Here is a 23078-nt window from a genome sequence, read left to right as displayed (position 1 = left end):
TAGTTACAATCGAATTACACAATAAGAATTCCATAGTAAATGCTGGTCCATAACTGATACATTTACGTAGGTCATCCCTTCTTCAAGCAGAAAGCTCTCTCATCCCTGTACAGGCTTTGATGGCCATGGGATCACCCAGGCCTTGAATATTGGTAGGTTAGCCAGAGTGCCTTCCATAACAATCGAAATAGCTTTCCAAAACTCTAAGTGACTGTCCAACACTTTTTAACTCTTTGGCCAACCTCTGGTAAGTGAATAATCAACTGTGAATAGTCTGAAAAGTATAATTTATGACTGATCCAAAACTTACAGTTGTCAGTGCAATTCTGACTTTTTATTAACCCATGAAAACGATGAGATAAAATGCATTTGCAAGAAGAATATATGTTTACCAAAAATCATTCTCATGCCAAAAAGTAGGACTCGGGAACATTTTTTTCTTTGAAATTGTAGTTTAAAAAAAGCATTAAGTCAGTTTCAGCAATGTTCTGCTGGTTTGAGAAAGTTACGTTAAGGGTTTATTTGTATATCTTGGGATTAGACTGATTTGATTTGCTGTTTTTGGATTTTTAGCAAAAAGGCTTTCATTGAAGGGAATCATAGTTTAAGCTACAAAAAGCCTCTGTTCCATTCTTCAGTTCAGTACTCAGATATAAAAATAATAAGCATTAAAGTTGAAATGAATAATGCCTCTGTCCTGTGAAAGTACTAATAAATATGTGTGGTTGGGATATGATAACAGAGTTATACCAGTTGTACCTTAAGAATGTGAAGCAAAAATGGTGCTTGATAGGATTTTGTTTAGAAAAGACAGCATCATTTAGCCCAATGGTTAAGCTAATTAGTACTTAGAATTCAGCAGCAGGAAATATACTGACTAAGCAACACAGACACAAAAGGCTGGAGGAACCTTCCATGGAGGTCAGGAGGCACCCATGGAAATGAACAAAGAGCCAGCGTTTCAACGTTTAGGGCTGAGAACATTCTTCAGCATAGGAGAGCAAGGGGGACGACGCCATATTACAAAGGTGGGGGGAGGGGAAGGAGGATAGCTGGAAGGTGATTTGGTGAAATTAGATGGATGGGAAGGGTAAAGGGCTGGAGAGTGAACCATAGGAAATGGAGAAGGGGGCAATGTGGTGGTGATAGGCAGGTGAGAAGAGGTAAGAGGCCAGAATAGGGGAATAGAAAAGCGGGAGGGGATTTCTTTTGCGAGAAAGAGGAAAATGCTATCAGGTTGGCGGCTACACAGATGGAATATAAGGTGTTGCCCCTCCAGCCTGAGGGTGGCCTCATCGTGGCACAAGAGGATGCCATGGACCATCATAATGGAATGGGATTGGGAGTAGGAATTAAAAGATTGGGCCATTGGGAAGCGCAGCGGATGGAGCGGAGATGCTCGACGAAGTGGTCTCCTGATTTATGATGGGTCTCACCAATATAGAGGAGGCCGCATCAGGAGCACCAGAGATGATAGATAACCCTAACAGATTCACAGGTGAAATGTTGCCTCACCTGGAAGAACTGGTTGGGGCTCTGAATGGTGGTGAGGTGTAGCAATTTGGCCACTGACATGGGTAAATACCAGGAGGGACAAGTAGACAAGAGAATCATGGAGGGAGTGATCCCTGCAGAAAGCCGGAAGTGGGAGTTTGGTAAAAGTGTGTTTAGTGGTAGGATCCGTTTGGAGATTATGTATGTTGCAAAGATGTGTAAGGTGCGGAGAGCCGTAGGGTTAAGGCCAAGAGGAACTTTCACTATCAAGACAGCAGGAGGATAGACTGAGTGTGGATATCTCGAAATGGAGGACACACAGATGAGGGCAGCATCAATGGCTGGAGGAAGGGAAATCATGTTCTTTGAAGAAGGAGGACATCTCTGTTGTATTTGAAAGGAAAGCCTCATCCTGGGAACAGATGCAGCTGAATCGAAGGAACTGAAGGAAGGGAAGAGCGTTTTTACCAGAGACAGAGTGGGAGGAGGTATAGTCAAGATAACCATGGAAATCGACAGGTTTATAAATGATGTTGTTTGATAGTTTGTCCCCATTGATGAAGACAGTGAGATCAAGAAAGGAGAGGAAGGTGTCAGAAATGGACCAAATGAATTTAAGGGCAGGGTGGAAGTTGAAGGCAACGTTGATGAAATTGACACTCAGCATAAGTGCATGAAGCAGTACCAATGCAGTTTTTAATATTGCAGAAGAAGAGCTGGGGAAGGCTTAGAACATGGACTGTTCTAAGTAGTCAATGAAAAGGCAGGCATAGCTGGGGCCCATGTGATTGTTCATGGGTACCCTGGATTCTGGAGGAAGTTGGAGGAGCCAAAGTAGAAATTGTTGAGGGTGGGACTAACTCTGCCAGACAGATGAGGGAGATGGTGGAGGGGAACTAATTGGTTCTTTTATTGGGAAAGAAATGGAGAGTTTTAAGACCTTCTTGATGGTGGATAGGAATGTATAGGGGTTGGACTTCCATGATGAAAATGAGACAGTCAGAGCCAGGTTATTGAAAGTTAGTGAGGAGGTCGAGAGCATGAGAAGTTTTGCAGATGTAGGTGGGAAGGGACTGAACCAAGGGGGACAAAATGGAGTCGAGGTATGAGGACATGAGTTCAGTGGGGCATGAGCAGGCAGAGTCAATAGGCCTACACCGACAGTCCGGTTTATGGATCTTGGGTAAGAGGTAGAAGAGCGAAGTGCGGGATAAGGGAACCAGGAGTTTGGTGGTAGTGCATGGGAGTTCTCCAGAGCTAATGAGGTTAGTGAGGGTGTCGGAGACAGTATTCTGATAGTCCGGAGTGGGGTTCTTTTTGAGGTGTAGGTAAGAGGAAGTGTCTGAGAGTTGCCGCCTGGCCTCAACAAGATAGAGTTCAGTCCACCACTATGCAACTGCACTCCGGTCTGCTGGATTGATGGTAAAATTAGCATTGGCACTACAATAGCACCCACTTTGTCTGTGGTTTCGATGGAAAGGTTGGGATTGGTAATGAATATCAATTGAATTGGTATTGTATTGAAGCCCTGCTATCTGTATAATAGTTTGTATTGGGTAAAAAAGCCCAGAGACAGTGAATCAGGCAACCAGTAAGAAACTGATATTCATGCGTAATACCTGAATAGATTATTTAAATGTGACTGGTCACTGCTTCTTTATGATGAGAAAAAAAAAGAATGTGTTCTTACTTCTCTTTTTCATTCTTTCACCCGATATGGATGTCACTGACAAGAACAGTGTAAACGTTCATCCCAAACTGTGAGACTTGGTGTCCATTTTAGGGTTAAATTAATCATCAATTTCTTGATGTGGATATGAAATCACATATAGGGCAGCTCGATAAGAATGAAAAAGCCTCTTCCCCGTAGGAAATCAGTGAACCTTGTCTCATTTAGTTAACAATATGAACCTGAACAGGGTAGGGATGGTTTAGAGCGAGAAGGGCCAAATACAGTCAAATGGAACTAACTTCAATGGGCATCTTTGTTGGTATGGATGAGTTAGGCTGAAGGGCCTGTTTCTGTGCCATGTTACTCTATAATGGCATGAACAATGAAATTCTGTTACACTGTCCAGTTAGAACAGTACCCAGAGATACTGCAGTAAAGCATTTCTTGATCTTCCTTCAATTCTTGACATAAATTTCAGACTTTCAGAATATACTGCATTACTTATACAGAGCATCTCAGTACAACATAGAAACATAGAAAATAGGTGCAAGAGTAGTCCATTCAGCCCTTCGAGCCTGAACCGCCATTCAGTATGATCATGGCTGATCATCCAACTCAGAACCCTGTACCTACCTTCCCTCCATACCCCTGATCCCTTTAGCCACAAGGGCCATATCTAAATCCTTCTTAAATATAGCCAATGAACTGGCCTCAACTGTTTCCTTTGGCAGAGAATTCCACAGATTCACCACTCTCTGTGTGAAGAAGTTTTTTCTAATCTTGGTCCTAAAAGGCTTCCCCTTTATCCTCGGACTGTGACCCCTCGTTCTGGGCTTCCCCAACATCGGGAACAATTTTCCTGCATCTAGCCTGTCCAATCCCTTTAGGATTTTGTACGTTTCAATAAGATTCCCCCCTCAATCTTCTAAATTCCAATGAGTATAAGCCTAGTCGATCCAGTCTTTCATCATATGAAAGTCCTGCCATCCCAGGAATCAATCTGGTGAACCTTCTTTGTACTCTCTCTATGGCAAGAATGTCTTTCCTCAGATTAGGGGACCAAAACTGCAACAACACATTTTAATTCCACATCCCATTCCCATTCTAACATGCCTATCGATCTCCCAGTGGCCACACATTTTAATTCCACATCCCACTCCCAGTCTGACATGTCTATCCACGGCCTCCTCTACTGTAAAGATGAAGCCACACTCAGGTTGGAGAAACAACACCTTATACTCCGTCTGGGTAGCCTCCAACCTGATGATATGAACATTGACTTCTCTAATTTCCGCTAATGCCCCACCACCCCCTCGTACCCCATCCGTTATTTATTTATATACACACATTCTTTCTCTCTCTCTCCTTTTTCTCCCTCTGTCCCTCTGACTATACCCCTTGCCCATCCTCTGGATTCCCCCCCCCTTGTCTTTCTCCCCGGACCTCCTGTCCCATGATCCTCTCATATCCCCTTTGCCAATCACCTGTCCAGCTCTTGGCTCCATCCCTCCCCCTCTTGTCTTCTCCTATCATATTGGATCTCCCCCTCCCCCTCCCACTTTCAAATCTCTTACTAACTCTTCCTTCAGTTAGTCCTGACGAAGGGTCTCAGCCTGAAACATCGACTGTACCTCTTCCTAGAGATGCTGCCTGGCCTGCTGCGTTCACCAGCAACTTTGATGTGTGTTGCTTGAATTTCCAGCATCTGCAGAATTCCTGTTGTTAACAATACCCCAGGTGTGGTCTCACCAAGGCCTTGTACAACTGCAGTAGTACCTCCCTGCTCCTGTACGCGAATCCTCTTGCTATGAATGCCAGCATACCATTCGCCTTTTTCACCGCCTGCTGTACCTGCATGCCCACTTTCAATGACTGGTGTATAATGACACCCAGGTCTCATTGCACCTCCCCTTTTCCTAATCGGCCACCATTCAGATAATAATCTGTTTTACTGTTTTTGCCACCAAAGTGGATAACCTCACATTTATCCACATTAAATTGCATCTGCCATGAATTTGCCCACTCACCTAACCTATCCAAGTCACCCTGCATCCTCTTAGCATCCTCCTCACAGCTAACACTGCCGCCCAGCTTCGTGTCATCCGCAAGCTTGGAGATGCTGCATTTAATTCCCTCATCTAAGTCATACTATATATTGTAGACAATTGGGGTCCCAGCACTGAGCCTTGCGGTACCCCACTAGTCACTGCCCGCCATTCTGAAAAGGTCCCATTTATTCCCACTCTTTGCTTCCTGTCTGCCAACCAATTCTCTATCCACATCAATACCTTACCCCCAATACCGTGTGCTTTAAGTTTGCCCACTAATCTCCTGTGTGGGACCTTGTCAAAAGCCTTTTGAAAATCCAAATATACCACATCCACTGGTTCTCCCCTATCCACTCTACTAGTTACATCCTCAAAAAAATTCTATGAGATTCGTCAGACATGATTTTCCTTTCACAAATCCATGCTGACTTTGTCCAATGATTTCACTGCTTTCCAAATGTGCTGTTATCACATCTTTCATAACTGACTCTAGCATTTTCCCCACCACCGAAGTTAGGCCAACCGGTCTATAATTCCCCGGTTTCTCTCCCCCCTTTTTTAAAAAGTGGGGTTACATTAGCCACCGTCTAATCCTGAGGAACTAGTTCAGAATCTAAAGAGTTTTGAAAAATTATCACTAATGCATCCACTATTTCTTGGGCTACTTCCTTAAGCACTCTGGGATGCAGATGCAGACCATCTGGCCCTGGGAATTTATCTGCCTTTAATCCCTTCAATTTTTCTAACACCACTTCCCTACTAACATGTATTTCCCTCAGTTCCTCCATCTCACTCGACCCTCTGTCCCCTACTATTTCCGGAAGATTATTTATGTCCTCCTTAGTGAAGACAGAACCAAGGTAGTTATTCAATTGGTCTGCCATGGCTTTGCTCCCCATAATCAATTCAGCTGTTTCTGTCTGTAGGGGACCTACATTTGCCTTAACCAATCTTTTTCTTTTCACATATCTGTAAAAGCTTTTACAGTCAGTTTTTATGTTCCCTGCCAGTTTTCTCTCATAATCTTTTTTTCCCTTTCCTAATTAAGCCCTTTGTCCTCCTCTGCTGGACTCCGAATTTCTCCCAGTCCTCAGGTGAGCTGCTTTTTCTGGCTAATTTGTATGTTTCTTCTTTGGAATTGATACTATCCCTAATTTCCCTTGTCAGTCATGGGTGCACTACCTTCCCTGATGTATTCTTTTGCCAAACTGGGATGAACAATTGTTGTAGTTCATCCATGCGATCTTTAAATGCTTGCCATTGCATAAACACCGTCAACCCTTTAAGTATCATTTGCCAGTCTATCTTAGCTAATTCACATCTCATACCTTCAAAGTTACCCTTCTTTAAGTTCAGAACCTTTGTTTCTGAATTAACTATGTCACTCTCCATCTTAATGAAGAATTCCACCATATTATGGTCACTCTTACCCAAAGGCCCTCTCACGACAAGATCGCTAATTAACCCTTCCTCATTGCTCATTACCCAGTCTAGAATGGCCTGCTCTCTAGTTGGTTCCTCGACATGTTGGTTCAAAAAACCATCCCGCATACATTCCAAGAAATCCTCTTCCTCAGCACCCTTACCAATTTGGTTCGCCCAATCTATATGTAGATTGAAGTCACGCATTATAACTGCTGTTCCTTTATTGCACGCATTTCTAATATCCTGTTCAATGCCGTCCCCAACCTCACTACTACTGTTAGGTGGCCTATACACAACTCCCACCAGCGTTTTCTGCCCCTTAGTGTTATACAGCTCTACCCATATCGATTCCACATCCTCCCGGCTAGTGTCCTTCCTTTCTATTGCGTTAATCTCCTCTCTAGCCAGCAATGCTACCCCACCTCCTTTTCTTTCATGTCTATCCCTCCTGAATATTGAATATCCCTGAATGTTGCGCTCCCATCCTTGGTCACCCTGGAGCCATGTCTCTGTGATCCCAACTATAACATATTCATTAATAACAATCTGCACTTTTAATTCATCCACCTTGTTACGAATGCTCCTTGCATTGACACACAAAGCCTTCAGGCTCGCTTTTACAACACTCTTAGCCCTTATACAATTATGTTGAAAAGTGGCCCTTTTTGATTTTTGCCCTGGATTTCCCGGCCTGCCACTTTTACTTTTCACCTTACTACTTTTTGCTTCTACCCTCATTTTACACCCCTCTGTCTCTGCACTTGTTCCCATCCCCCTGTTGTGAACTAACCTCCTCTCTCCGAGTCTCTTTCATTTGATTCCCACCCCGCAACCATTCTAGTTTAAAGTCACCTCAGTAGCCCTCGCAAATCTCCCCGCCAGGATATTGGTCCCCCTAGGATTCAAGTGATTTGAATACTCAGATTGTTGTGTGTATTATAACAAAGGTTACTTGATCCCACAATCTATGAGAAGAGCGAATGATCAAGGTATCTGTTTTCGGTGAAGGAGTACTGCCCAGAACCACAGAACAAATCTGTGCTCTTATGCCAAACTGAGCAGGAAGATGGGCCTCATATTCAAGATCTCATCCAAAAGATGAGACAGTGCTGCACTCTCAGAAGTGTTGATTCAGAGACGAGACATAAAAATAAGACTCAATCTGTCTCTCCAGTCTATGATGGTTTCCTGGGGCACAGTGTTAATTTTCCAGCAGAGACTGTATCAGATACAGGCTAATTTATTTTTGAAAGGCGCTGCACAGTTTCTTTCCACTTTGAAAAAAGAACTGATTTTGAAGATAACAGATGGAATGTAAAGCATTTACTGAAACAAGATACCAGCTGACAGAGGGAAAAAAACACTGTCAGCATTAATCATAATTAAAATTTTAAATTGAGGGAACATTTCACTGCCTACTAAACAATACAAGAGCATTAACCCCCTAATCTTGGCCACCCATTCAGATTCATAACTCCCCAGCATCAATCACAATGGTCATAGACTTTCAATTATGAAAATAACCCTCAACTATCATAATCTGCATCATACCAGAATTCACTGGTTTTGCAAGGTGGTTCCTGATCAAAGTTTCACCAAAAGAATAAAAGTTACTCATGTCCTGTAGGAAACCATTTGAGCCTTGTTCACAAGTTGCCCTTTGGAAATAATTCAGGACTGAATATTAAACGGAAATTGACACTCCAGTAAACTTCAAGTTATCAGATAAACTAAGGCTCTATTTCCTACCAGAAGTGGCACATGCATCTTAAGTACATTGCAGCAGTGTATAATGAGAAGCAAATAATCTTTATGATGCTCATTTGAATGCTTAATCTTAACCAACTGCAGTGAAAACAGCTGAACAGCAAAATATCCATGAATGATCTAGATGTGAACCCAAAACAGAAAATGCTGATCATATTCATCAGTTTAGGCAGCTTCATGGAGACAGAAATGGTGATTCTTGTGAGGGAAGAACTGGCCATTCACCTCACTGCTGGTTGCAGATGGTTGTGTCTGCAAACATTGTCATCATCTACTCTCAAAAGAGGTAATTAAATAGCATGAAAATAACAGAAAGGCTAACAGCACCTTCAAATATTTACAATTGGACAACAACCACAGATACACCAGATGAAAAGGTTAGCATGAAGATGCAGGAGTTGTTATTTAAGATGTGTCACTCTGTTAGGCTGCATGGACGCAGATTCTTGGTGGTATAATACTTACAGAAAGGTCTGTTCTTTGTTGTATCTCTAAATGAATAAATAAACAAATAGATAGATAGATAAATAGATAAATAAATAGATAGGTAGATTCCTGGTACAAAATTTACTCTCTTCCATAACACTACTTCAGTCCACTTGGGTAAAGAAGCACAGAACTAAATACTACGTTCATATTGATCTCGACTAACTTGTAAAGAATGCCTCCCTAGTTTCAGCAGCTCCATTCGTCTCCCTACCATCAGCAGTTCCAGCTACAATTGTCCATTAAAATTAAATGAATGAAGGAATATCCTTCAAGTAATCAATGCTTATTTTTTACCTGCCACAATTAATTCTGGCCCATTGTACAAGTGGCTGGATACATTTGTAATCCATTGCGAAGCAAAAGCAAAAGGTTGTGTTTGGTTTTCCTCTTTCAATTCTTCAGTATGCATCGATGCTGGCATTGGAGAGAGTTCAGAGGAGATTCACAAGGATGATTCCGGGAACAAAATGGTTATCATACAAAGAAAGTTTGATGGCTCTGGGTCTGTATTCGCTGGAATTTAGAAGGATGAACAGGGGTCTCATTGAAGCCTTTTGAACGTTGAAAGGCCTAGGCCTTTATTCATAAGACATTCTCTCTAACACAGGCAGCATCTTGGTAAATCTCCTCTGCACACTCTGTGATGCTTCCACATTCCTGAACAAAGCTTCAAGTGTGGTCCAATCAGACTTTTCCAGAGCTACAACATGACCACGCAGCCCTTGAAATCAATCACCCAACTAATGAAGGCCAATACAGCATATACCTTATTAACCACCATATTATTTTGTGTAGCAATTTCAAGGGATTTGTGGGCTTTGACCTCAAGATCCCTCTGTTCCTCCCCACTGTTAACAATCCTGTCATTAACTTTGTACTTTGCCTTCCAGTTCAACCAACAAATCACACATTTCAACATCTGCCACTTCTCAGCACAGCTTTGCATCCTCTCTAAGTCCCTTTGTAACCTACAAAAACCTCTGTACCATCTACAACACTACTAACCTTTATGTCATCTGCAAACTTACTAAAGCCCACCATTTCACTTCCTCATCCAAGTCTTTTATAAAAAACACGTAGAGCAGGTGTTGCATTTTGCAAGTCAGAAATGTGGCCTTGAACTGAGTTCCCACACAGCAGAAGATGCCTGCAGCCCCACATCCCTCCTGGCAGGTCTCCTGAACATTTGATACGTCAGGTATTCAAAAGCCTGGAAGGACCTGGAGTCGCTTCATAATCCCACATCCTTGTCCAAAGTAGGAACTAAAGATAATGTCGGCAGCTTTAGCTTTATCAGTTTAACTCCATTTCTGTCTCAGATGTTATTTCTGAAGGCTTCTCCATCACTACCAGTCATCGTTCAAAGTTCAAATGTTCAAAGTAAAATTTATTATCAGAACACATAGAGGTCACCACATACAACCCTGAGATTCTATTTTCTGCAGGAATACTTAGCCAATCTATAGAACAGTAACTATAAACAGGATCAATGAACAACAAACTGTTGAAATGCTAATATAAATAAATAGCAATTAATAATGAGAGCATGAAATAACAAGATAAAGAGTCCTTAAAATGAGACAATCTGCTGTGGGAACACCAGAAATAGAATGACTGTAATTATCCCTTTTACTCAAGAGCCTGATGGTTGAGGGGTAGTAGTTGTTCTTGAACCTGGTAGTGCGAGTCCCGAGGCACTTGAACCTTCTACCTGATGGCAGCAGTGAGAAAAGAGCATAGCCTGGGTGGAGAGGATCTTTGAAGCTGCTTTTCTACAGTGATGATTCATGTAGATGTGCTCAATGGTAGGAAGTGCTCTATTTGTGAAGAACTGGGCCATTACCTTTTCTATTCTCCTCAAACCAGGCGGAGAATGTTTTCAAACTTCTGAGATTTATGTGATTGTTGGTGTGGACTGTAGTTTATATTGGTCTCCGTCAGCTTTCTGTGTTTTCTATCTTGTTGCTGATTGGCGAATTGGGGTTTGGGATTTGGAAGTTTGCTGTCCCTGTGGGTGATAGGTTGGTTTTTGTGTGAGGGAGGGGTTGGGGAATTGGGTTCTGATGTTCTTACTGGTGTTTTTTCCATGAAGGGGATTTGTTCATTTTTTTGTTTGCGTGAGGGGGAATTGGGGGTTTGATGTTATTGTCACTGTTTTTTCCTCGGGGGGGAAATGCAAGGGGGTGTGTTTGGGGGTTTGGTATTTGATGTTCTAGCTGGTGTTTTCCAGTGGGTGATCTGATAGTTTTTGTGTGAAGGAGGGGTTGGGGGTTTTGGGGTTTGCACGTTTTTGTTTCTTTCTCTTTGTCATGTGGGAAGTTGATAGTTTTTCTTTCAACAACTTCCATAGTTTTTCTGTATTTCATGGCTATCTGGAGAAGACAAATCTCAGAGTTGTACTCAGTATACATACCTTGATAATAAAATGAACCTTTGAACCTTTGAAATAAGGCAATGCTGCTCTGTAAAAGGTGAATTATGCTGAACTAACTTAACTACATTCTTTCATGGCATAATAAAGATTATGAATGAGCTTAATGCAATTGATGTGATGTGAAGTGTACGTAATTCCAAAGGCATTTGATAAATGCTATAGTCTTTTCAATAAAACGTCAGCCCTGGAGAAAAAGAATCAGCTAATGAACAAACAATGGAGAATACTGGTGAATGATTGTTTTCATTTCAGTGTGGAATAAGATGGACAATTGTGTCTCCCATGAGCCAGTGCTGGGACGTTGCTTTATTGACATAAATTAATAACTTGAGTGCACAAAAGAAAATTTCATAATGTATAGATGGCATAAAATTTGGAAGAACAGACAATAATCATGAAGTTATTGCCAGAATTAAAGAAAAGGCAGACCTGTGTATAGGGTAGACAACACCCCAGATGAAGTTTAACGGAGGAAAATATGACATGATACATGAAGAATAAGGAGACAAGCAATAAGGATTCAGAAGTAGAGAGTATAGGGTGTTGTGTTATTAAAATATTCACAGCAAAGGACTGGAGTAAAACTATATTCAGTGCATGAAGTATTCAGTGTATGCTGATTCATTGGAAGCTTTCAATTTCCCATAGAAGACTTCAAACATAGCTGAAGGAATGTTGAAATCAGATCTTACCAGGGAGAACAAGTAAACATCTAGCCAGGTCACAAGCATCCAGGAACCCAGAGTTTGTTAACAGAGGCAGAGTAAAAAGCAGAAGTGAGGAAGCTACCATGAACCTTCGTACAATTTTGGGTCAACCACAAATGAGTATTTTAAACAGTTCTGGTCTTACTGTACCATGTAAGACATTGGAAAGGGTGATTTACTGGAATGACAAATTTATGGGGTCAGAATAGGGAGGAGAGAAGGATTTATTTTAGGATGCAGTAGATTGAGAAGTGATGTGATAGAGGTACTTTGAATATTTGCTGAGCTAGCTATAAAGAGAAATTGTTCCCATTTGCAAGATACAAGGTGATCAGTAAAGGAATCAAATGCACCATTAGGTAACAGCTTTTTAACAGCAAGTGGTTAGCATCTGGAATCTATTGCCTGAGGAGACCAGGGAAGAGTTGACTATGATTTCTAAAAGAGAACTGAATCATTACTTAGTTCTTAAACATACAGAAGTTCTCAGTAGGTACAGCTGCATTTACGGGAGCGGAAACAGCTAATGTTTTATGTCAAACTTGCTTATCCTTCATGCAAGGAAAATGATGCAAGCAAGGCAATGCATGAGTCTGTATGTATGTGATCAGAGTGTGCTTATGAAGATTATCAAAGATTTTGTGTATGTCAACATAAGTGTACATACTAAGGTGGTACAACAGAGTCATGTCTTCAGTCATCATGGATCTTGGCTGCATTCTGTCAAGTTTGTGAGGTTGCTGGTGTGCAACAGCCTTGCCATGTTATAAGAATTCATACACATGCAATATTTTCTCCTCAGAACTGAGGTGGAGGCAAGTCAACCTCGACCTTTATGGATTGTCTAAGAAGAAGAGAGCAATTAGCTTAGATTTATATCACAGTTTATAAATGTAATTACTGTTCTAATTTTGGCTAAATTTATTCCATATTTATTGAATTCAATTATGATTATTTTATTTCACTCTATTCGTATTTATCATCCAAAAATAATTATGGCTGCTAATGCAACTAAAAAGACAGCATCAATCAAATTATTAAGTTTATTCAAGGAGGTTAGCTTAATGGACTCGAATTTTTTCAGGCTATGTCGTTTTAGAAAGAAAGCTTATCAAAATTTAACATGCCTCTGTGGATGCAAGCCATATGCTCATTAAAGTGGTGTGCTGATGAATATTAATTTGGCCTGCACTTGACACACAAACCCCTGTCAATTGGATTGTCTCATGAGGTACTATATATTTGGAATCAAATTTTGTCTTAAATTAATGTTTGTTAGAGGTCATGGATAAAATTGAATAAGGTGAGGCAATCTTAATTCACTCTATATTTTAAATAATACTTTCTGATATTGCCTTACAAAATATTATTTAACTTGTTTCGTTAATGAGTTGAAGAGTAAATCTTGTAACTATATTGAAGAAGTTCTATGCAAACAGGATAAAAACATGAAAGGGTCAAAGCTTTGGTGATACAGCTTCATCATTCATGGGGCTGTGGGAATTGCAATTTTGGATCAGTTTTATAAAGGCCAAACTTTATACTTCATTGTGTACACTTCCAGATTTACAAGTGAGCTTTCTACCCATATCAGTGTATATTATATTCTAATCCTAAATTGCATCAATTTTCCCCATCATCAGAGTAACACTCCTTGTAATCTCGTGTCCAGTGCTCCCCCCCCCACCCCCGTCTCACCCAGTCTATCAAGCTCACCCTTGGTCATCTCCCCCTACCTGATCCCCTGCACCATCTCCCCAATCCTCTCTCCATTATCACAACTTGGGCAAAAAAAAACACCCTTACAAATTGCCTTTGCACAATTGTTCCTGGGTATCTCTCAGTCTTCCATAACCCCAAGGTGCATATACAATAGTTGTTGCATCTGACTCAGACAGTGTCCAACATACATGGAAACCCACAAAATTAACACTCAGGATATTTTCCTTTTTTGTTACAACTATTTTTTGGGCCACGACTTGCATTCCATGCTTTCACAGTTATTCATGAAAATCCTTTCCAAATGCAGAGCTGGTACAGGTCTTTATCCCCTACAATGAATCTGGTACTGCAATGCCAGAAATTATACTACTTCCATATGCACAGTGATTGTAGTATTGCACAGTATTGTGATTGTGCAGGGTGTCCACGAGAGCAGGGTGTGGTAAACAGAGCTTATAAAGAGATCTGGTAAACTGAGGTTAATAACATTCTAACAGGAGGGGGGTCATCACTTCCCCGGCTATAGGTTGACTCATTATAGAGCCTAGTGGCCGAGGGTAACAATGACCTCATATAGCACACTTTGGAGCAGCGCAGTTGTCTTAGTCTACTACTAAAAGTGGTCCTCTGTTCAGCCAAGGTGGCATGCAGAGGGTGAGAAACATTGTCCAGAATTGCCAGGATTTTCCATAGGGTCCTTTGTTCTACCACAGCCTCCAGCATGTTCAGTTTGACTCCTACAACAGAGCCAGCCTTCCTAATCAGTTTATTGAGCCCGTTGGCATCACCCATGTTGATACCATTGCCCGAGCACACCACTGCTTAGAAAATTGTACTGGTGACAACAGACTGGTAGAGCATGTGAAGGAGAGGCCTGCATACTCCAACGGACTTCAGTTTCCTCAGGAATTAGAAGCCCCTCTTATACACAGCCTGTTCCTATAACCTATTAGCATTCTTTTCTGTATTTCCATGTTTCCTTAAGAAATACAATGAGGCATTCTCAGAACAGCAGGTCTGTGCAGGTTCACATCACAATCCGCTTTCCCCATTAGTTTTCCCTGTCACTCATCCTCCCATATTACCATCAACTCCCTCCAGATTCTACCATTCACCTGCACGCTAGAATCAACTTACAGAGCACAATTCACCCACTAACCCATATATCTGTGGGACCTGGAACCTAGAAAAGTCCATGCCCTCACTGGAATTAAATGCAAACTCTACACAGACTGCAACAGATGGCACCATTGCAGCGTAGCAGTTAGCTCGATGCCATACCACAGCTCGGGCGTCGGAGTGCAGACTTCAATTCCTACACTGTCTGTAAGGAGTTTGTACGTCTTCTCCAGGAGTGCATGTGTTTCCTCCAGTTGCTCTGGTTTCCTCCCACGTTCCAAAAACATACCATTTGTTAAGTTAATTAGTCACTGTAAATTATCGTGTGATTAGGCGAGGGTTAAATACCTGTAGGTCGGTTGTGGGAAGGTGTAGCTCACTGGGTGGAAATACATGTGTAGCTAGGGTGCCTAAGACTTTTGCACAGTACTGTAATAATTTTATGTTTTGCACTGTACTGTTGCCACAAAAAAAAACAAAATTCACGTCAACACGAGGAATTCTGCAGATGCTGGAAATTCAAGCAACACACATCAAAGTTGCTGGTGAACGCAGCAGGCCAGGCAGCATCTCTAGGAAGAGGTACAGTCGACGTTTCAGGCCGAGACCCTTCGTCAGGACTAACTGAAGGAAGAGCTAGTAAGAGATTTGAAAGTGGGAGGGGGAGAGGGAGATCCAAAATGATAGGAGAAGACAGGAGGGGGAGGGATGGAGCCAAGAGCTGGACAGGTGATTGGCAAAAGGGATATGAGGGGATCATGGGACAGGAGGCCTAGGGAGAAAGAAAGGAGGAGGGGGGAAAAAAGCCCAGAGGATGGGCAAGGGGTATAGTGAGAGGGACAGAGGGAGAAAAAGGAGAGACAGAAAGAATATGTGTATATAAATAAATAACGGATGGGGTACGAGGGGAAGGTGGAGCATTAGCGGAAGTTTAAGAAGTCAGTGTTCATGCCATCAGGTTGGAGGCTACCCAGATGGAATATAAGGTGTTGTTCCTCCAACCTGAGTGTGGCTTCATCTTTACAGTAAAGGAGGCCGTGGATAGACATATCAGAATATCAGAATGGGAATGGGATGTGGAATTAAAATGTGTGGCCACTGGGAAATTCATGTCATATGTGAGCAATGATAAACCTGATTCTGAGATGGGTCTTTATTGTGGGCTGAGAGCGGGAAGCGAGCAAGGAGAGGGAAAAGCAGAAGGGAGAGGGGAGCAGCAGAGAGGCATCTCTCTGTCGTGATCAATAAACCAATTGTTTGGAATGAAATGGCCTTGCCTGGTGTCTCAGGGCTGGATGTATATATGCCTAAAACTTTTGCACAGCACTGTTTCTCTAAATAAAAAAAATAAACTTTAGTGATCAGGATTGAACCCAGGTGGTTGGAGCTGTGCGGTTGTAACTGTACTAAACCCACTATTCTGCTGTCCTGAGCTTTACCATGTTCACAGTGATAAACATTTTTTACACTTTAATCAGAGACAGACTGCTGAATCAGACAGACAAAAACATGAAAATTAATGCAATTCAAAGGAAGGATTAGATTGCACAGTCTAAGCAAACTAATGTTATACTGAATACTAGTATATGAAGCTTAGAAAGAGTAAGTTCATAACTGTTAAAGTAAAACATTGGAACTTTAGATTACAAATGCAAAGGAAAATCTGCTATATTTATGTATCATATCTTAAGCATCAACTCAAATATTTTTGCTAAAACTGAGGATCTCATGTTAGAGAGAGCGTCAAGGCTTAGAAAAAGGAATGCAGGAGATTTATTACACTGAGGCCAGGGATGAAAAATGTTGGTTACTTAGAAAGATAAATGGGAATTGTTTCCCTTCAAGCAGAAAATCTTAACAACACATGTAATTAAAGATTTCCAGATTACATGTTAGCAAATTCCTGCATATTAAAAAAAACTATTTCCACTATTGTTGGATCGGATGCTAGTTGAAAAACATTTTTAAAATGAACCAAAAGGTTAAATTAAGAAAAAGATTATTTGAAATATAATCAGCATCAAGTTTAATATTACTGACATATTTCATGAAATTTGTTGTCTTTGCAGCAGCAGTACAAGGCAATACATAACAATAGAGAAAAAAAACTGTGAATTACAGTATTCTTGTATGTATTAAATAGTTGAATTAAATAATAGTGCAAAAATAAAAATTTTGATAATGCAATGAAGTATTCTTCATGGGTTCATTGGCCATTCAGAAATCGGATGACAGACAGGAAGAAGTTGGTAATACCAGGACTTTAGTGGTGGATTGGGGAGTGTGGCGTTAGGGAGCGATGAAATCTGCTGCTGTTCTGCAGAGCAATTTAGATCCGGCTAAAGGCTATATTAACTGCATTAATTTTTCCAGTTAGTCTTTTCTGAAGGCAAATAAGTGTTTAAGAAAGGCTCTTATCAAAGTCCTATTCTGCTAATAGTGTAAAAGCACCACTTTCTTAAACATGCTTAATCATGAATGCTATCTGTTTCATCCCAATTTCCATGAAAAGGTGTTTTTTGATAAGGCAAGCTGGCTCTCTGGGAATACTGAAGTTACTGAAAAGATTAATTATTAAATAGAAATTCATCTTATGATTTAAACTAGAACAATAAGCTATTCAAAGTCATTTAATTAGAGCAAGGGCATGTTTTTTTTTAAATATGAAGCAAATGACCTGATGTGAATATTGAATAGAATGATGCCTGACAAAATATAAAGAGATAATTTAATGACTAATACCCAATAAAACATTTAAATATCTTCCCTGGATGAAATCCAACTTGCCTTAAATTTTGACTTCGTGGCAAAGACATAGTGCTCATCGTTGATCTCAATGTGCCCAGTAATTAACTGATACTGTCGAGTAGAATCCCGCTTTAATTTGTTATCAGTTCTAATCAGCTGGGGAACAGCAGCATCCAAAAAATGTAATGCTATTTAACAGATTAAAAAACACTCACAAACAGCAAACCAAGAACGAAGAAGCGTTCATTTTATTTATGCTTTTAATTAAGATTTTTGCAGAAAGCAAAATAAAAATTGGTACATACACACAGGATTATGAAGAAAACTGGAACAATCTCATCAAATTTGAAAATGTTTTTGAGCTATATAAGTTATATAAAGAGTTTTCAAAAAATAGAAATCTGCATGCATAAAATTAATTTCTAAGTGCCAGTTAAGAGTTTACAGCAGGAATTATCTTGTTAACTAAGCCGGTTGGTTGGTTAAATGGGATAATGCAAACAGTTAGAATTTTTATAGTATCATTTGTTTGTTTCTTCAGAGTCAGGAGATTGGCCTGATGTTTTCTTTTAAACTCTTGCCTTCCAATGCACTTATTGTAAGCAGCTGCTGTATGCTTTCAAAATAGGTTAAAAGCTCAGTTGCACATCATTTTGCAAGTTTTGTGGTTTTTAGTAGTAAGAGTAGTGCATGGTAAGTTGAAGTTACCTTTAAGTGATTCTGTGCTGACAGCTCAACCAAAACTACAATACACCTTGTGGAGGAACATGGTTTCATTAACAACCATAGGGTTTTCCGATCATGTCCAATCAAAGGTGTATTTTTTTGTCTTGCATGTCTCTTACGATGGTAAGTCACTGCTGGATACTAAGAACATAAAGTACTACAGGACTATCCCATCAGTGAGTTGCTTGATAGCGATGGAGCTGAACCTATTGTGTACTATTGTTGCGTTGTCACCTGGACTTGCAGTGCAACATTGGTCAAAAAACCTGGTCAAAAAAAGGGTGTGAGTGATTGTCTTGAGCATTTTTATCGTGATTGCAGGACCCTGTTGGACATTAGTAATGTAGGATACTGCAAGTCCAGTTCACTGGTTCATTTGCTAGACCGACAGCAGAGGAGCTGCGTTGCATAGTCCTCGGCTGTGACAAGGACTAGGCCTAAGCCAAGGAGTTGCCTGTTGCAATCGCCCAGGGGAAGAGATGCTGAAGCGATGCGAGAGAGGCCTCTGTGGGGATGTAGGAATCGATTCTGTGTTGGGGGCTGGCCCTGCCCATGGGTGCTGCCCCCAGTGTTCACTCAGTGGTGGAACAAGCCAGGCACTCGGGGATTTGGGCTAAATTTTTTCCTTTGTGACTTTATGTTTTTATGAAATTGTAACTATATGTGCTATTTGTGCTATGTGCAGTATCTTATGTGTTGTTGCCAGTGTGTTTTGCACCTTGACCCTGGAAGAACATTTTATCATTTCATGTATGGTTGAATGATAATTAAACTTGAACCTCAATGTGCCTGAGGCTGCTGTCATCTGCAAAGTCATGAAAGGTTCAGCGAGCTAGAGTGTTCGACTTTGGAGCAATGGTGACTTGATAGAGGTGTATAAGATGATAAAAGTAAAAGATAGAGAGAACAGCCAGTGCCATTTTCCCAGGGCTAATACGAGAGGGCATTATTTTAAGGTGACTGAAGGATAGAATGAGGAGATGTCATAGGTAGTTGTTTTCATACAGAGGGTATTGTAAGTGTATCGTAGCAGAGCCTGGTATTTTAGGAGCCTTTAGGAGTCTCTGGATGAAAGAAAAATGGAGGCCTATGTGGGTGAGAAGGGTTGATTGATCTTGGAGTAGGTTTAAAGGTCGGCACAGTATTGTGGGATGAAGGGCCTTCACTGTGCTGTGCTCATAGTACCAATCACAGCAATCACTGATAGCTGCACCATGACTAGTGAAATTAGTAAAGTTGAGAAAGTAGTGAGTGGGTAACAGTGCCATTTTGCTCTCTCTGGTCAACCAAAAAAAAAAATCAGAGCACATTTCAAAGAATAGCAGAAAATGTTTTTCAGTGTCCTTATACAGAATTATCTCTCAGCTAAGATCAACACATACAATTTATCCAGTTGTTTTTGATATCATTTTATAGATCACCATTATGGTCCATTTGATTGCCACGTTTCCTTCACTGGTTACAACACTGAGAAGGTATGATGTGAGAATGTAAGAAATAGGAGCGGGAGAAGGTCATGCATCCCTTTGTGGGATCAGCACTATTTCCAGTACAATCCCTGATGTCCAAAGATTTATCATTCTCAGTTTTGAATGGTTATTACATCAGAGACTTCACTGCACTCCAAGGCAATAAACTCCAAAGCCTCATCATCCTCTGAATAAAACGACTTCTGTGCATTTCAGTTCTACAGCTTGTACCAAAACTGTGCCCCCTGGTCCTAGATTCCTCAGCCAGGGAAACGATCCTGCCAGGACTAACCTGTCAAACCCTTTCAGATTTCCCTGTCATTCTTTTAGACTCCAGTAGGTATAGTCTCAGTCATCCCAAGCTCTCATTATACAGCAAACCCACCATCCCTGGAAATTGCTTTGATAGATCTTAATGGCACACTTTCTATGATAAGTAAATATCTCGTAGGTAAAAAGATCAAAACTCAATACACAAACCTGCAGGTCCAATCTCATTAAGTCTGTATAGAATTGTAACAGGACTTCCTTTCTTTTATGTTTGAGTCCTCTCATAATTCTGAACCTAAATGATAGCCTTCAGTGACTTCTGTACAATCACATCTGGGTCCTGGGAATAAATGGAGAGGAGGGTTGGCCCAAAGGGAAAGCAGCAGAGACGATATACGGTGAGCAATAACTTTAATAATAGACCGCAAAATATGAAGCTGCAAGGGGCCACAAAAAAAGAAAGAACAGATACTAAACACAACAGGCAACACGGTAACAGAAAGCTAGGAGCAACAGGTTGAGACTGGCTGATTCCATGAGTGGACAAGGATTGTGAATGAGAGCTGGGTTCAAATTGGCTGCAGGTGATGAGTTAGAAAGGAGTGGTAGGTGACTTTTACTAACTGGGTAGACACTGAGAGGATCCTGCATTTGCAAGCCTTACAGATCCCTTGTAATAGCAACACTCCCATTCCCTCATTATTTAACCAAATCTCAGTGTTTTTGTTATATGTTCTACATCTGGCATATTTTTGGCCATTCGTTCAGCATGTTTACATTCCCTTTTAGTCCTTTTACATCCCCCTCCTTATGATAATTCCACATAATCCAGTTTTGTTAGTAATCCTGGAAATGCGACAGTTGTTCCTCTCAGAGAAATTGGCTATATTGGTTGTAAAAAGTTGAGGCTCAAACCAGTCACAGACTGCCAGCTGATAAGGACCCATTTATTCCAATGCTTAGCTTTCTGTCAGATACCAAGTTCTCCATCCATGTCATCTATCCTCTATTTATGACTTCAAATGACTCCAGCAAACTTTCAGCACATGGCATGACTTTCCTTTCAGAAATTCATGTTGGCTGTGCTCTGTTGCATTCTGTTATATCCTTTATTAAAGATACCAGCATTTTCCTTAAAACATGATATTAGGCCAAAGGTTGCTAGTTCCCCACTTTCTCCATTTGTTTAAATCATGTACTCACATGAATCACCTTCCATTCCAAGAAAAACAGCACACACTTGGCTGCTGAATCAGCCCATGCCTGATCTTATGCTTCTTGTTGTTTGAGTTTGCTCCCACACTTCAAATTCTCCCTCAAAACTCTCCCATACATGCACAACTCCCCTGCAGATCAATCTCTGATGGTTTAAACATCAATTCAAATACCTCTAGCCCCATACCTTTTCCAGATCCTTTGTCAAAATCCTGGAACTTATTACCTAACAGCATTTGGGTATCCATATACCTCAAGATCTACAGTGGTTCACCACATCCTTCTCAAGGAGAATTAGAGATGGGCAATTAAATGCTCGCTGTCTGTTGAGCCCACATTCCTTGAATGAATATTTTTTTTAAAGATAAAATATTTACATATTGCTAATACATCCATTGGGAATATACTGTTCCACATTCATCATTTACCAAGTTGAATTTCAAGGTAATCGAGATTAGGTTCGAAAGTTCTGCTATCTCTCTCTGTTGGACTTGGCGTCAGAAATAAATATTCTCATATCAGAGCTAAGAATTCGTCAAGTCTTTCATTTTTAGCAAACAACCAAATGATTGAATTAAGAAAGCCTAACATTTCGAAAGGAGCAATGCCAGAAACCCATTTGACCTCACCATTGTCCATGGTTACTTCTATTATCCATGTTGTCCATCTTCAGCATTTTTCAAAAATGAGTAACTGATTTTTGCCTTATGCTTGCTGTCATTACTCAGAGTTCAGATCCATTCAAAATCCTGTTTTGAATTTTAACAAGGAGACAGAAAGAAATTGCTCCCACCCAAGATCTGGTGGTGATAAACTTGTAAAGCAACACCACAATTTTGTGGTGGAGTGCAGTGGGTCAGAGAGCATCTGGAAACGTAGAATCACTGAGTTATGCAGCACAGAAAGAGGTTATTTTCCCAACTCTTCTATGCTGACCAATGTGATTTCCTGAGTTAGTCCAATTGTCTATACTTAGCTCATATTGCTCTAAACCTCTCTTATGCATGTACCTATCCAAATGTCTTTTCAATCTTCTAATTGCACCCACCTCTACAGCTTCCTCTGGCAGGCTGTTTCCTGACCCAGACTTGCTAGGAATAGCTTTACCAGTTAACAGCGTCTCCCATCAAACTTTGCAAGTCCCTGTCCAATACCAGCAAAATTACCCTTGCCTTAGCATTGGCAGAGGGATGCTTAATGTTTCAAACTAGGGTCCTGCATTGGGATTGAAAGTATAGAGTAAAGATAGCCAGTATAAAAAGGTGAAAGGGAGGGTTTAGGTGGCATTAGTGGACTAGCTGAGGAAGGAGCTGAGGAAGGGGACAGGGGGTGTAGAGTTAGGAGAGTGGGATGGAATAAGGTATAAGTTTGGAAACATTTAGCCTCTATCATAAACATTCCAGTCATTGTTACATTTGCTCATAAATTGTAAAATCATAAACTAGGTCAATTTGAAGAATTAACTTGGAAGCATTTATAGCATCATTACTACCATGAAATTGACACCGAGGTACATATATTTCTGCTGTAAATTTAAATAAGATTGTCATTTTATGGTACCAGCATTCATTAGCATTAAATTCTAAAACTATCAAGGGAGTCAGCTGAAGATGAACACATTTTTAAACATTTTAACATAGTTTTAAAATGTGTGGATGTGAGGGATTTTAGCAAATAGCATTCAGTTTAAGTCACCAATAAAACTTTTATTAACCAAATAAATCAGTAAGACTGAATTTATTTTAAACAGCATTTCCTATTATGTTGCAAAAT

The sequence above is a fragment of the Mobula hypostoma genome, chromosome 22, assembly GCF_963921235.1.
Source record: "Mobula hypostoma chromosome 22, sMobHyp1.1, whole genome shotgun sequence".
Lineage (NCBI taxonomy): Eukaryota > Metazoa > Chordata > Chondrichthyes > Myliobatiformes > Myliobatidae > Mobula > Mobula hypostoma.
This window is presented reverse-complemented; position numbering follows the sequence as displayed.